The 17,161-nt window shown below is 44.2% G+C and overlaps 1 protein-coding gene and 1 non-coding gene across 2 annotated transcripts in view; one reads left to right on the forward strand and one right to left on the reverse strand.

Annotated features, from left to right (window-relative positions):
- The window catches only part of LOC126267877 (Down syndrome cell adhesion molecule-like protein Dscam2), a 1,296,028-nt gene that overhangs the window by 795,450 nt on the left and 483,417 nt on the right, over positions 1–17,161 (reverse strand). The gene's annotated exons all lie outside the window — the stretch shown is intronic.
- Positions 824–942, forward strand: LOC126268497 (U5 spliceosomal RNA). The gene has a single exon (XR_007549123.1). It is a non-coding gene; the product is annotated as a U5 spliceosomal RNA (small nuclear RNA).

Genomic DNA, 17,161 nt, shown 5'->3' on the forward strand with positions numbered 1-17,161 from the left:
CGTTCTTAGGAAACTACTGAGTTCAGAAAAGACTCAAAAACCCGTTCACTGCGCCGACCAGAAATTCTCTGACATTTGAACGGGCAATCACTCGTTAGTTACAAAGTGTAGCCGGCAGTACAGCTAGCTCAACGACTATGCGTAGGAAGTTAAAAGGAATGGGTGCACAGTGTTCGAGTAGTTCCTCATAGTCACACATTTCTGCAGACAATGCTAAGCGACACTTTTACGTGGGGCACAGAGCCACGCTACTGGGAACTAGCTGACTGAAAACAGGCTATATGTTGCATAAATCACAAGCAAAGGTTTGGGTTTGGCGAATGCCTGTAGAAAGTTACCTGCCATGAAATAGTGAGAATGTGGTGTTACGGGGTGTTTCTAGTGGTTAAGTAGTGATATGCTTACTGCGCTTGAGAAAATGCTACAGAGGAATGACACGAACACATTTTTTAGCATCGTGTACTGATTACAGTAGCACAGCAGCATATGTGGGGCAATGTTTTGTGGACATTAACGTTGCTCAAACGGAATGGCTTGCCCAGTGTCCCGACGTGAGACGAAAGGAACACCTATGGGATCAGTGCGTACGTCGACTTCACTCCAAGACTTTCACTTATTTCGGCTCTTGGAGGATGAATGGACTGCCATTTCTCCACAGATATTCACTGAAAGTGTCTCCACCGACTTGAAGTCGTCATAATGGTGGAGGATGGACCCACCCACCTATTAACGTTAACTAGTAAGCGTTCGGGTAATTTTGATCACTTGTTGTATAGTTTTTATACGAATAGGGTACTCGTGGTCTAGCTGTAGCGTCTTTGATCCACTCTGGTTTCCCTTGAAATCGACTAAATCTTTCGCCTTTTACTACAGATTTCCGTGGAGGGGAACATTAAATGAGTCTGTAATGTATTTTTCGTAGTGATCGGCTATTGCTGAGCCACAAAAAATGCCGGCACGGTAGCTCAGCGTGTTCGGTCAGAGGGTTAGCTGCCCTCTGTAATAAAAATAACTGAGTGAATGGATCAATAACGAACTTCAATGGGCGTCAGGGGATGTCCGCCACGAACAATGTCAACGAACTATAACGAACAAAATGAGACTAAGAAAAAAAAATCATAATCAAAAACGTCCCGCCACTGCCTAAACTTTGATAAATAATCAGCATTGGCGGCCGAAGACTTCCGGCATAAGAAGGCAGCCTCGTTCTGCCAACGGCCTTGTCAAAGAGGGCGGAGGAGCGGATAGAGGTTCAGGGCACTCTCTTGTCCTAGGGGTGGGAAATTGACCCTAAAGGCGGAAGAATCAGCAATTATCAACGACATGAGGATGCAGAAGGCAATGGAAACCACTGCATTAAAGACACGTAACGTGTATCCACTGGACATGTGGCCTGTAGTTGAAGAAGTGTCATGATGATCTCTCCATTGGCAAAAGATGCCGGAATAGTCCCCCATTCGTATCTCCGGGAGGGGACTGCTAAGAGGGAGGTTACCATGAGAAAAAGATTGAATAATCAACGAATCGGGACGTGGAATGTCAGAAGCTTGAACTTAGTAGGGAACCTAGAAAATCTGAAAAGGGAAATGCAAATGCTCAATCTAGATATAGTAGGGGTCAGTGAAGTGAAGTGGAAGGAAGAAAAGGATTTCTGGTCAGATGAGTATCGGCCAATATCAACAGCAGCAGAAATTGGTATAACAGGTGTAGGATTCATTATGAATAGGAAGGTAGGGCAGAGGGTGTGTTACTGTGAACAGTTCAGTGACCGGGTTGTTCTAATCAGAATCGACAGCAGACCAACACCGACAACGATAGTTCAGGTATACATGCCGACGTCGCAAGCTGAAGATGAACAGATAGAGAAAGTGTATGAGGATATTGACAGGGTAATGCAGTTTGTAAAGGGGGGCGAAAATCTAATAGTTATGGGCGACTGGAATGCAGTTGTAGGGGAAGGAGTAGAAGAAAAGGTTACAGGAGAATATGGGCTTGGGACAAGGAATGAAAGAGGAGAAAGACTAATTGCGTTCTGTAACAAGTTTCAGCTAGTAATAGCGAATACCCTCTTCAAAAATCACAAGAGGAGGAGGTATACTTGGAAAAGGCCGGGAGATACGGGAAGATTTCAATTAGATTACATCATGGTCAGACAGAGATTCCGAAATCAGATACTGGATTGTAAGGCGTACCCAGGAGCAGATATAGACTCAGATCACAATATAGTAGTGATGAAGAGTAGGCTGAAGTTCAAGACATTAGTCAGGAAGAATCAATACGTAAAGAAGTGGGATACGGAAGTTCTAAGGAATGACGAGGTACGTTTGAAGTTCTCTAAAGCTATAGATACAGCAATAAGGAATAGCGCAGCAGGCAGTACAGTTGAAGAGGAATGGACATCTCTAAAAAGGGCCATCGCAGAAGTTGGGAATGAAAACATAGGTACAAAGAAGGTAGCTGCGAAGAAACCGCGGGTAACAGAAGAAATACTTCAGTTGATTGATGAAAGGAGGAAGTACAAACATGTTCCGGGACAATCAGGAATACAGAAATACAAGTCGCTGAGGAATGAAATAAATAGGAAGTGCAAGGAAGCTAAGAGGAAATGGCTGCAGGAAAAATGTGAAGACATCGAAAAAGATATGATTGTCGGAAGGACGGACTCAGCATACAGGAAAGTCAAAACAACCTTTGGTGACAGTAAAAGCAACGGTGGTAACATTAAGAGTGGAACGGGAATTCCACTGTTAAATGCAGAGGAGAGAGCAAATAGGTGGAAAGAATACAGTGAAAGGCTCTATGAGGGTGAAGATTTGCCTGATGTGATAGAAGAAGAAACAGGAGTCGATTTAGAAGAGATAGGGGATCCAGTATTAGAATCGGAATTTGAAAGAGCTTTGGAGGACTTACGGTCAAATAAGGCAGAAGGGATAGAAAAAATTCCATCAGAATTTCTAAAATCATTAGGGGAAGTGGCAACAAAACGACTATTCACGTTGGTGTGTGGAATATATGAGTCTGGCGACATACCATCTGACTTTCGGAAAAGCATCATCCACACAATTCCGAAGACGACAAGAGCTGACAAGTGCGAGAATTATCGCACAATCAGCTCAACAGCTCATGCATCGAAGCTGCTTACAAGAATAATATACAGAAGAATGGAAAAGAAAATTGATAATGCGCTAGGTGACGATCAGTTTGGCTTTAGGAAAAGTAAAGGCACGAGAGAGGCAATTCTGACGTTACGGCTACTAATGGAAGCAAGGCTAAAGAAAAATCAAGACACGTTCATAGGATTTGTCGACCTGGAAAAAGCGTTCGACTATATAAATTGGTGCAAGCTGTTCAAGATTCTGAGAAAAGTAGGGGTAAGCTATAGGGAGAGACGGCTCATATACAATATTTACAACAACCAAGAGGGAATAATAAGAGTGGACCATCAAGAACGAAGTGCTCGTATTAAGAAGGGTGTAAGACAAGGCTGTAGCCTTTCGCCCCTACTCTTCAATCTGTACATCGAGGAAGCAATGATGGGAATAAACGAAAGGTTCAGGAGTGGAATTAAAATACAAGGTGAAAGGATATCAATGATACGATTCGCTGATGACATTTCTAGCTTGAGTGAAAGTGAAGAAGAATTAAATGATCTGCTGAACGGAATGAACAGTCTAATGAGTACACAGTATGGTTTGAGAGTAAATCGGAGAAAGACGAAGGTAATGAGAAGTAGCAGTAATGAGAACAGCGAGAAACTTAACATAAGGATTGATGGTCACGAAGTCAATGAAGTTAAGGAATTCTGCTTCCTAGGCAGTAAAATAACCAATGACGGACGGAGCAAGGAAGACATCAAAAGCAGACATGCTATGGCAAAGAGAGGTCTACTAATATAAAATACTGGCCTTAATTTGAGGAAGGAATTTCTGAGGATGTACGTCTGGAGTACAGCATTGTTTGGTAGTGAAACATGGACTGTGGGAAAACCGGAACAGAAGAGAATCGAAGCATTTGAGATGTGGTGCTATAGACGATTGTTGAAAATTAGGTGGACTGACAAGGAATGAGGAGGTCCTACGCAGAATCGGAAAGGAAAGAAATATGTGGAAAACTCTAATAAGGAGAAGGGACAGGATGATAGGACATCTGCTAAGACATGAGGGAATCACTTCCATGGTACTAGAGGGAACTGTAGAGGGCAAAAACTGTAGAGGAAGACAGAGATTGGAATACGTCAAGCAAATAATTGAGGACGTCGGTTGCAAGTGCTACTCAGAGATGAAGAGGTTAGCACAGGAAAGGAATTCGTGGCGGGCCGCATCAAACCAGTCAGTAGACTGATAATATTTGTGGTACAGAGGCAGCAATATGGTTGGTTGGTTTGGTGAGTAAAGGGAACGGACTGCGGGGTCATCAGTCCCTCTTTCTTCATTCAAACAGGTCTCGAGTTAAAAACAGTCCAAAAAGGTACAGAAGCTAACAGAAAGGGGAAAACATACACTTAAAGGAAAAAGTAGTGGAAGGTATTAGAATAATATAGCAGATGGCCTGGGCTGGCTGATAGCAGAAATAAAAAGGATGAGCCAGTCATCCTGCTACACACTAAAATATCAAGCTGGGTAGTCGAGGATAGAGGAACACGGATAGGGAAATGACGATTATTAAGGCGAACAAACAGCAAAGAAAGGGTGAGGATGACAAAATGGAGGTCTATCAGAGAAGGCCAGACACCCACCCTTAGATTGTGTGGTAAAAACCTTCCTCAAGAATAAAACGTATAACTGTATCAACCGCTGAGGCACTATCTCTCAACACCGTTGGTAGTATGGCGGTAAGGTTAAAAGTCCGTCGCAGAGCGGCTAAAACTGGGCAGTCCAGCAAGATGTGGACAGTCGTGTGGGAAGCGCAGTGACACAGACGTGGGTCCTCGCGACGGGGGAGGTGACCATGTGTTAGCCAAGTATGGCCTATGCGGTACCGGCAAAGAACAACGGAGGCCCTGCGAGTGGCTCGTACGGATGACCGCTACATATTCCCTGTCTGCTTGATAATAGGTAGTTTATCTGGTATACTGAGGGTGCGCCATTTAGTGTCCCAGATCACGAAAACTTTACGGCGGAAGACCGATCGCAAATCGGTCTCCGGCAGGCCAGAGTTGGTTTACCGGTAGCCTGTTTGGCCAGGTTGTCCGCAAATTCATTGCCTGATATCGCGACATTTTTGCTGTCCAAATGAAGTTCACTGAACGTTCAATTCTGCCGAGTTCACAAACAGACTCCTGGATAGTCATTACCAAAGGATGGCGAGGGAGTACTGGTCGAGAATTTGTAGGCTGCCTAACGAGTTATTACAGGTGACGGACTCACCGGCGCAGAAAGAATGTTAAATTTAAAACGTCATATGCAATAGGCTCCAGGAGAGCAGCATACGATTCACTATTTTAATATGCACATAGACTATTTCGTAAAGCAGCAGAAGCATGAAGTAAACATTGAAACAAAAATAGGCCACGGTAGTTAACATTTTGTTACATGCGAACGAAATTGTTACTATGAAAAATAAAGGCAGTCATTTGCAGCTCTGTTTACAAATTAGAACAGCTTACAAAAGAGTAAGTGTTAAAAATATCACTCTCAAAGTAAATAGTGATGGCTTTCCAAAAAAAAAAAAAAAAAAGGATAAAAGAAAAAAATCATCTATGATCAGATAGTTATTCGTGACGGTTCTATTGAATGGCTGCCACAATTATGTTATTTATGGGTTGCGCAAGGCACAACAAGGACATTATGTAGAAATACTGTCATAAACATTGAAAATGTGTGTTTTATAGATGCCGTAATTATGGTTCAAAACAGAAACCGTTTACAAATATAGGTTTCATTGAAAATGTTGTGAGACCATCACCGGAAAGCGTAATAACAAGACGAACGAGCACAGAACGACCGAAAATTTATGTAATAAACGGTGTTTTAAAAAGATTAATACGGTTTGTACACGAAGAACGAGGAAAACTTGGGGTTAATTTTGACTTGCGCTCTAAAACTAAAAGTTTACATTGGCGCAAGTTCTGTGTTGCTGCAGGTAGGTATGTCGTGGCACAGCTAGATCAATTGCCTTCTCACCCCTAAGTGTCGGTTCCAGATGGTGCCTGAATATCAACAAAAGGCGTTTTATCGTTCTCTGTTTCAATAGGTGCAGTTCAGTTCTAACTGTGCGGTGCCTGAAACTTCGACTGTTGGGAAGCCTTACAAGAGACTGGTTCTTGACCTACGGGGAAATTCAGAGTTCGCCATCGTATACAAAACGTAGAGCACAGTCGATAGTTTTGTACTTAGTTTACAGAAGTCTGTTTATCGTGTCAGTCGAGAGTTAGCTATTTGCCATGTGTCTGTGTGACGCATTCTGTGGCGACATTTATGCTCTCAACAATACTGCATACAAGTGCTACACGGCCAGTTGCCATAAGCTCTACATAGGCAATTTATGAAAGACAATTGAAAACTTTGATCCTAAGCGTAATTTTCAAAGAGTGCCCTTGCAAAAGAAATACATTGTAAGTTCGGATTGTTATGAAGAATGTAAAAACCTTCTAATACTATGTGTAAGTTTCTGTCATCATTTATGCGGAAGACAATCTTTTTGAAATACCCAGAAACTGGAGTGGTGGTGATGGTAAGTGTTTAACGTCCCGTTGACAACGAGGTCCTTAGAGACGGAGCGCAAGCTCGGGTTAGGGAAGGATTGGGAAGGAAATCGGCCGTGCCCTTTCAAAGGAACCATCCCGGCATTTGCCTGAAGCGATTTAGGGAAATCACGGAAAACCTAAATCAGGATGGCCGGAGACGGGATTGAACCGTCGTCCTCCCGAATGCGAGTCCAGTGTGCTAACCACTGCGCCATCTCCGTCGGTCAGAAACTGGAGTGGAAAGTGGAGGGTGGGGGTACCGATTCTCTCATATAGCGTACCTCCTCTAACATGACTATTTCAGCGGCAACGAAACAGCGGACGTGAGAGCGATTTTCAAGAAAAGATTTAAGAGAGTAAAGAGAACAGAGGTAAATATAATTAAAATTAGAACAAAAATAGGAGGAAATCAGAAAAATCTACACAGGCGATGTGATAGGAGTGCATGACAGAAGCCGTCATACATCGGTAGGAGAATACAGATCGAAAAAAAGAATAGGGATTGGAAGCCATCACAAAAGAAATCTCTTTATGAGTCGTTTACAAGTGCAGTGAGTGCACCAGAACAGTTTTGTCGGGAGACGTAAAATGCTTCTTTTTCCCTTCGTGTGGCAGATCTTCGAAATTTTTTTCATCGTTGATTTATGTTCTTATAAGGACTGTATTTATGATAATCCCTGAAGCATTCTGTCTGTCTTTTATTAGTTATAAGGTAAAAAAAAATAGATTCGTCGACTTTTGCTTCTGTTTCCACGAATCACCGACTGTTGCAACTGTAGCCTGTTCTGCAGGTACGTTTTAGGGCAGACATAAGCTGTTTCACTCGTGTTTTAATTGTGTAATCGATAGACGGCAGCATAGGGAACAAAATGCTGGTAACAATTCATTTCCAAGAAAAAGTGGATTTTCCGCAATTTGCTTCTGGACGCCTCATATGTCACCGATACAGGCACTTCGTCTGTCCTGCGATGTGAATAATAAAATCTACAGTTTCTGCTGTATACTGTATACAGTAAATTAGAACATACATGTAATTAGTGACGAACTGATGCTGGCCAGTGAAAAAGACTACTATTTTAATTTGGCAGCATTAAGCATGATAGCATGCATTTGATTATGTAAGTAACGCTGTATTTTGAAATCGTTTAGACTGTAGCTGATGTGGCAATAAAGGCATCTGTTTGGAAAGTAGTGTTACCTACATACTGATATTTATACATCACTGGACGCATTCCATCCCATTCAACATGAAGAAATTAATGCCTCCTAAAAGTAGGATACGAGGGGGGACCCAAAAGAAACCGGATTGTTGTCATAAAAAATTTATTGATGAACCTTTCTACAAAATTACTTCAGACACCTTCAAAATACTCTCCATTACATGCGATGCACTTGTGAAGTCTCTTTTCCCACTGTTGGAAGCATGTTTGGAACTCTTCAAGTTTGATATTGTCCAGTGCCCTTTGCGAAGCTGTTTTTACCGCCTCCACATCGTCAAAACGCTCCTCTTTTAGAGTTGTTTTCATTACTGGAAATAGGAAAAAGTCGCACGGGGCTAGGTCAGGCGAATACGGAGCGTGGGGAACGACAGACCACCCCTGAGATGCCAAATAGTGAGTCACCCGTAAGGCCGTGTGTGCTGGAGCGCTGTCGTGATGCAGAAACCAGTCACCTGATCACCCAAATTCCGGGCATTTCCTCCTCACATCCTCTCGCAGACGCCTTAAAACATCCAAGTAAAAGTGCTGGTTAACAGTCTGGCCAGGGGGTACGAATTCCCGATGTACAATTCCAAGAACATCAAAAAGGACAATGATCATCTTCTTCACATTTGACCTCACTTGCCTTGCTTTTTTTTGTTTGGGACAGTTGGAAGTCCTCCACTTGCTTGACGCTTGCTTGGTTTTTGGGTCATACCCGAACCACCAACTCTCATCCCCTATAATGACTTTGTTCAAGAAGTTTGGATCACGTGCAGTCTCTGTTTTCAAATCCTTACACACATTCATGCGGATGGTTTTTTGCTCCTGTGTGAGAAGGCGCGGAACAAATATAGCAGCAAAACGTGTCATGTGCAAATCCTCACTTAAAATCCGCTGGCACGAGCTCCAACTGATTCCTGTCTCTGCTGAAATTTGGTCGATCGTTTGGCGACGAACCTCGTTGATCTTTTTGCGGACCTTTCCAATATCCTTCTCATGTCGCGATGTTGAAGGGCGTCCAGAACGAGCTGGGTCTTCAACCCACATCTCACCACATTTAAAGCGCCCAAACCACTCGAAAACCTGTGTGCGGCTCATAGCGTCCTCCTGAAAAGCTTCCTGAAGCATTTGGTGTGTCTCCGTTGCAGTTTTTTTTTTAAGCAGGAAACAAAATTTCACACACGCTCTTTGTTCTTTTAAAGTTGCCATAACAACTTCGCAGAGGTAAACGCCAACAGTCAGAGAAACAAAATACCACACTTGCACGTTCAGCTCTACGCTGACGCCGTCTGCACAGCTGCTTCATGAAGGTCTGTACTAACAACATCTAGCGTGAGAAACCTGCACTACGTCTACGAGTGACAGCGCCCTCGGAGTCCGGTTTCTTTTGAGTTCCCCCTCGTGTATGCATGAGTATTCTCATTAGCCAAAACATTATGGCCTCCTGTTTAATACCGTCTTAGTCCGTCGACTAGCCCTTCGTAGGTATACGATTGTATGTGGATCCCCACGTCTGCACACATGTTGTGCTTGTGCCTGTTGTTTGTGGTTGAAGAACATGAGTTTGCTAGTGCCCCAGATGTGTTGCATCAGGTTCTGATCAGGTGAATGACTAAGACGCCAACATCAGTTCACTACCATGCTCCTCTAACCACCATACAATGATATGGCTCTTGTGACATGTACAGTTATCTTGTTGAAAAATGCCATTGCTATCAGGGAGGACACCTGTATCTAAATTTATTTAATGCTCCGCCAGCCATCGCACAGTGCGTGGGTGGTGGAGGGTACCCCGTAATATTGCCAGTCATTTTCTTTCCTGTTCCACTTACAAACGAATGTCTATATGCATTTAGATGGACCCTAATTTCTCTTGTATTCATGATCCTTATGTGAAATGTACTGATAAGTAATCCTCGGATTGTTATCTGTGGAGAGTGTATTGAGCCGTCAGGATGACAGTAGATTTGTTCAATTAATTTCTTTATTTTGGCCCTGAAATGTAATACATCAGGAACAGCTTGGTGGAGGTGCCCAGTTGCTTCTCAAGTGAAACAATATACACTCCTGGAAATGGAAAAAAGAACACATTGACACCGGTGTGTCAGACCCACCACACTTGCTCCGGACACTGCGAGAGGGCTGTACAAGCAATGATCACACGCACGGCACAGCGGACACACCAGGAACCGCGGTGTTGGCCGTCGAATGGCGCTAGCTGCGCAGCATTTGTGCACCGCCGCCGTCAGTGTCAGCCAGTTTGCCGTGGCATACAGAGCTCCATCGCAGTCTTTAACACTGGTAGCATGCCGCGACAGCGTGGACGTGAATCGTATGTGCAGTTACGGACTTTGAGCGAGTGCGTATAGTGGGCATGCGGGAGGCCGGGTGGACGTACCACCGAATTGCTCAACACGTGGGGCGTGAGGTCTCCACAGTACATCGATGTTGTCGCCAGTGGTCGGCGGAAGGTGCACGTGCCCGTCGACCTGGGACCGGACCGCAGCGACGCACGGATGCACGCCAAGACCGTAGGATCCTACGCAGTGCCGTAGGGGACCGCACCGACACTTCCCAGCAAATTAGGGACACTGTTGCTCCTGGGGTATCGGCGAGGACCATTCGCAACCGTCTCCATGAAGCTGGGCTACGGTCCCGCACACCGTTAGGCCGCTTTCCGCTCAGGCCCCAAAATCGTGCAGCCCGCCTCCAGTGGTGTCGCGACAGGCGTGAATGGAGGGACGAATGGAGACGTGTCGTCTTCAGCGATGAGAGTCGCTTCTGCCTTGGTGCCAATGATGGTCGTATGCGTGTTTGGCGCCGTGCAGGTGAGCGCCACAATCAGGACTGCATACGACCGAGCCACACAGGGCCAACACCCGGCTTCATGGTGTGGGGAGCGATCTCCTACACTGGCCGTACACCTCTGGTGATCGTCGAGGAGACACTGAATAGTGCACGGTACATCCAAACCGTCATCGAACCCATCGTTCTACCATTCCTAGACCGGCAAGGGAACTTGCTGTTCCAACAGGACAATGCACGTCCGCATGTATCCCGTGCCACCCAACGTGCTCTAGAAGGTGTAAGTCAACTACCCTGGCAAGCAAGATCTCCGGATCTGTCCCCCATTGAGCATGTCTGGGACTGGATGAAGCGTCGTCTCACGCGGTCTGCACGTCCAGCACGAACGCTGGTCCAACTGAGGCGCCAGGTGGAAATGGCATGGCAAGCCGTTCCACAGGACTACATCCAGCATCTCTACGATCGTCTCCATGGGAGAATAGCAGCCTGCATTGCTGCGAAAGGTGGATGTACACTGTACTAGTGCCGACATTGTGCATGCTCTGTTGCCTGTGTCTATGTGCCTGTGGTTCTGTCAGTGTGATCATGTGATGTATCTGACCCCAGGAATGTGTCAGTAAAGTTTCCCCTTCCTGGGACAATGAATTCACGGTGTTTTTATTTCAATTTCCAGGAGTGTATGTCTGGCATTGCTGACAGTGCAAACAGCAGGGTAGAGCATGGCGTCACTTTGAATGCCACTGTTAGTGATATCTCTGACAATGGCCATGATGACAGTGTGGTGGCGCAGCTGGTGATGACTATGAACTTCGCCGGCCACGGTGGCCGAGCGGTTCTAGGCGCTTCAGTCCAGAACCGCGCGACTGCTACAGTCGCAGGTTCGGATTCCTGCCTTGGGCATGGATGTGTGTGATATCCTTAGGTTAGTTAGGTTTAAATAATTCTACGTTCTGGGGCACTGATGACCTCAGATGTTAAGTCCCATAGTGCTCAGAGCCATTTGAACCATTTTTTTTAACTATGAAGTTCCTCTAGTGAGTGAGCAGCTCCTTTGTGATTTACGGCAGGCTGTCGCGTCTTGTAGTCGAACAGCGTACCTCATACTGTATTCTGGAATGTCACTTTGGGTGTCACAGGATCGTGGTGTAGCGTGTGACACTCCCCGATGAGAATCATCCAGTACACAAATGCCCGAGTACTTATATGCTTCAAATTATGTGCGTTGGGGGTTAAGACACATACTCTAACCACTTCCTTAGTGCAAGTGAGGAAAGGCTTCCGTAGTCTCCTGCGGTCGGTAGAAAAGAACTAACTATCAAGTTTGAACACACTTTATTTAACTAAAACGCCTTCTTGGTGTATACTAATTTCCAAATGCAAGAACAACAAGAAACCCAACAATTCTTGTGGTGGAAAAAGCCAGATAAGAGTACTGGTCAATGAAAAGAAAGAATAACCAAAATACTACGCTACACGATTACAACGTGGCGTTATACGCAAGAAGATACAACTCTCTACTGAGGGCTGGAGACAGCGTAGGTATTGGTCGGAGCTGTCCTAGCTGTAGGTATACACTGCCTGTCTCTGCTGGCGCGCCAATAACACCGATTTGGCGGAGTGCTACATGTAGTCACATTAGTTCTTATTGGTGGATCTCTGTCACATGGCTTTTCACGAAGTAATTTAGTGTTTATTGCAGAAAGTCTGTTGATGTTTACATCCACTGCCGGGTTTTTGAAGGGAGGTCGGCCGCCAACCTTGCTTCTCTGTTGTGCGGGCCCTCTAGCCGTTAAGGGGCCGCCACGACAGCTTCTGTCCTTCCTCTAGCATATTGCACCATTGGCAGTTGCTATACTGTGCCCAACTGGCTCTGCTTCGCAATGCAGTTGGCTGTGTTTTTCTTTGAAATGCATAGCACTCTCACCTCCCTATAGCTAGCTGTATTGCAACTCATTTCCACTAAGGGGTATTTTTTGATGGAATTAAATCCGCTGCATGTATGTTGACAGCAGTAGAATCGTTCTGCAGTCTGCTTCAAATGCTGGTTCTTTAAAGTTTCTCAGTAGTGTTCCACGAAAAGAACATAACCTTCCCTCCAGGTATTCCTTTTTGAATTTCTGAGGCATCTCCGTAATACTTGTGTGATGTTTGAGTCTACCAGTAGCAAGTCAACATCCCACCTCTGAATTATTTTGGTGTCTTCCTCCAATCCGATCTGGTGTGGATCACAAACACTTGAGCAGGACTCGGGAATAGAGAATAGGTTACACTGGTGCCCTGTGTGTGGTCTCCTTTACAGATCAACCACACTTACCTAAAATTCCCACAATAAACTGAAGTCATCCATTCGCCTTCCCTTCTACAATCCTTACTTGCCTTTTTTATATCATGTCGCATTGCAATGTTATGTCCAGATATTTAATCAACATGACTGTGCCAAGCTGCACATTATTAATGGTGCATTCGAGCGTTAAGGGTTTGTTAGCATGAAACGACGCAGTTGGCCCACAATAATATTGACGTAGTCCACATCTGTCATGATGCCTTTGATTAATATCATTGTTCCATTCGAAGCCAAAGTCAATATTTCCCATACCACAATACTGCCCTGACGAAATCTATACCATTGTTTGGTGCATATTTGTAGCAGCTGATAGCCTATATGGCAGAATATCTGGACAGGGGCATCGACCTAGTGCAGAGCTGAGCACTGAAAAACTGTGGTGCAGAAGTTTTGGTGCACTACAGAACCGCTCGGCCACCGTGGCCGGCGAAGTTCATAGTCATCACCAGCTGCGCCACCACACTGTCATCATGGCCATATAGTAAATGATAGGATTACTGCTAGTATTGGTAAAACTGGTAGGGAAGAAACATATATGAATGTGTAAGAGAAATCTTTTCTTTTTGTTTGTTTAGTTGTTTGTTTTGTACATTATTAGAACCACACACCATTTATTGTTACTCCACTGTGTTTTTATATAATTACAGAATATAAACTGCAGAGTATACGTAATAAAATTAGTTTATTGCGTAACTTATGTGCTTTTATGTGATCAAAGCCATTACTTCTGATGCAACTACAGTTTACATGCAGAAACATAAAAATATACAAATTTCTTGTTGTTATTTTGTGTTCAGTGGAATGTTCTTCATCCTGTTATTACTTGCAAATACGAAAGATGTTTATGTATAACAGAAACATGTTTTATGTATGTTCGACGAAGTATTGAAGCGATTGATACATTTTTGTTTTGGGTTTTTTTGTTTTACCTTTTTTGTAGAGAGAATTGTGTTTTATAGCTCTATGTGATAAATCTGTAGTGTTTCCTTTATTTTTGCTGAAAATCTTCATGTTACAAATGTACAGTTTTCGAATAAAACCTAAATTAAATATTTACAAATAAATAATATTTATTTTTAAGTACAAGATAGGGGGATAACTATGTAACACAAAATCGTCCCGTATGTTGTACGGTCCCTTATATATCCTCACCCAATTTGTAGAAGTTTACCGCTTCAGGTTTTTAGGGTAATCTGGAAAGACACTGATTGCAAATGTAAAGACAGCGCTCATTATGTGGTAGCGACCGATAGGTACGCAACACACCTAACTTAGAGGAAAAGTGGGTACGACGTTGCCTGACCAAAGTTACTAGGAAAACTACTACCGTAATCCAGGCTTACTTATGACGATCTACGGTTTCCTTCGATACTTTTACAGCTCTAATCTAGTGTAGCAAGCAACCAGGAAATTGATTCACTTTCCAGTCTTGATGACCCTGTGCACACCATAATCGTAACTGACAATGTCTTTAGGTGAACATGGGTTCGTACGCTGCGCAGCCCCACGTACAACAATGTGCGCTGAGCTGTGAGCCGCGAAAAAGTTGCGCCTGCACCAGCACTGTACTCGTCCAAAGACTGCCACAGATCGCTCGCTACGTTTTCTGCCTTACAGAACTGGCAAGGCTACGGCTTGGACGTTCGGTGATGAGCCGTGGACTGCCAGAACCTTGTCTCTTTCTCGTGCTTTTACAGTCCTCCACTCACTTGCCTTGTCTGAGTCTCGATTCTTCTCTACTCTGCTACTATGCTTCCCCTACTACGTTGCGTGCTTGCAGTGCCGCCTGGCGGGACTAGGCTACATCCCGCGGTGGAAAAAGGTTCAAAATGTTGTGGCTCATCAGCAAGAGATAATTTTTCCTGCTAACCGTTGAACTTTCGATCTTGCTTCCAGTGTGAGCCTGTGGAAGTATTTTGTGTAGGAATGCAGGTACGAATATGTAGTTTGCTCACTGCAGAAACTGACACGACTATCACTGCATTAGACTTTTCTTTGGTTTGCTGGTTGAAAGTACCATTGCCGGCTCTCGTTATTAAATTGTGAGTAGTATAAAGTATTTTTTGAGTCATCAGTCGTCTGACTGGGTTGATTGGGTTGATGCGGTCCACCATGAGTTCCTCTATCGTGCCAAACTTTTCACGTCACTTGCAACTTAAACTGATAAGCCAAAACATTATGAATACTACCCATCACGATGTTGGATGCCGCCTGGTGGTGTTACCGGCATTTGACGGTAGAAAAGGTATCTAAGTAGAGCAGAAGCGGACGGGGGACAACCGTAACGAAGATATGGGAAAAATCCAAGGAGATAAACGACATTGACAAAGCCTTTGTTGATCAATTATGGACTGTGGGACAACGGTTGACATGTATTTCTTGATATAATAATTTACCAACAGCCGTATGTATCGTAAAAATTGATTTTATGAACTCATTATATGCAATGTTTCGGCATTACATTGATGCCATCTTCAGGCCCCACACGTCATAGTCGTAAAATCGCTATACACGGAAGGAGCAACCAAGAGCTGTTGCACAGCAATTTGATTAACGGATCCAGCTATGTGGTTCCTTCCGTCTACAATACATATGGCTATTGGTAAATTATTGTATCAAGACATTGAGAAAGGGTAGATTATTGTTACACAGAGCCTGCGAACGAGTATCTCGAAAACGGCGAAGCTAATCGAATGTTCACGTGCTACTGTCGTGAGGATCTACGGGAAAAGGCACGACAGTGATACTGCCACTATACGCAGTATGGTTGGACGTCCAGGGTTCGGAGGCTTATCTGCTCGCTGCCTAAAGAGCGCAATACTGGTGCACGCACAAGTGTTTCGGAGCACACCGCTCATCAGATGTTGTTGAACACGGGGATCCGCAACAGACCACCTTTGTGCGTTCACATGTTAAATCCAACGACATCGTCAGTTAAGATTGCAATGGGCGTGGGACCATCGGGGTCCGGCAGTCGATCAAGGGAAAAGTGTCGACCCTTCCACTGAAGCACATTTTTGCTGCATTAGGTCGATAGTCGTATTCACAAATGCCGTCATCGAAGTGAACGGCGGCTCAAAATGTGCAGCGCGCCACAGGCGCAGACTGGTGGGAGCAGTATTAATCTATGGCAGATTACTAACTGTGGTAATAATCGAAAACACGCTGACAGCTGGGAACCACCAGCATCCGTGCATGCTTGATGTCTCTCCCGACGGAGGTGTCATCTTTGAGCTGTATAACAGACAGTGTGTCGTAATTAGAACCGTGCTACAGTGGCTTGAGGGGCATTATAGTCAGCTCACCTTGATGTCTTGGCGACCAGATTCGTCTGGTGTAAATCCTATGGAACTCATCTGGGTCACTATCGGGCGCTATCACCACGTACGCAAATCAGCAGCCCGTTATTTACACGAATTACGTGACTTATGAGTACACGTCTAATGTCTCATACCTCCAAAAACCTGCTAACAAATTTACAGATCTCTGACACGCTGAATCAGCGATATATTTCGTTCTAAAGACGGACAAACAAGCTATTAAGCAGCCGGTCACAATGTTTTGGTTCATCAGTGTACGTCCTCGATTATTTACTGGATGTATCCCTATCTCTGCCTTCCTCTACAATTTTTACCCCCATATAAGCTTACAATGGACAAACGAAACACACATAAGTGCCTCCTTCTGCTCCTCTCGCGCTTGGTGATGATTATGTGGAGGACAGTTGTTAGAAACTTGCTGGGCGACAGTTTTTAAGTACGCTCTTGTCCTAAAAGACGCTTTTCAATGACAGTTTGGTGTCAGATGCATAAAATTTGTAGACCTGAGAACAGGCTGTTTGAAATAAATGTTGTTGGTACTTTAATGTATATAAACTGTATTTATTTTAATAAACAATGATATAAAATTATTGTCTAGGACATGTCAGAACACTTCAGTGAGAGATTAATTACATGTTAATTATTGCATAAAGATGCCTGAATTACATGTGAATATTACAAACCTTTTACCAAAGTGGCGACTGAGGTCTTTCTTCTAGGGAAAAACGTAGATTTTCGCGTTCATGACACAGCTGGGTAATTCACCTATCACCAGGGTCAGGTAGGAATGATATTGTTTTTGACG

This window comes from Schistocerca gregaria, chromosome 4 (genome assembly GCF_023897955.1).
Source record: "Schistocerca gregaria isolate iqSchGreg1 chromosome 4, iqSchGreg1.2, whole genome shotgun sequence".
NCBI classification, from domain to species: Eukaryota; Metazoa; Arthropoda; class Insecta; order Orthoptera; family Acrididae; genus Schistocerca; species Schistocerca gregaria.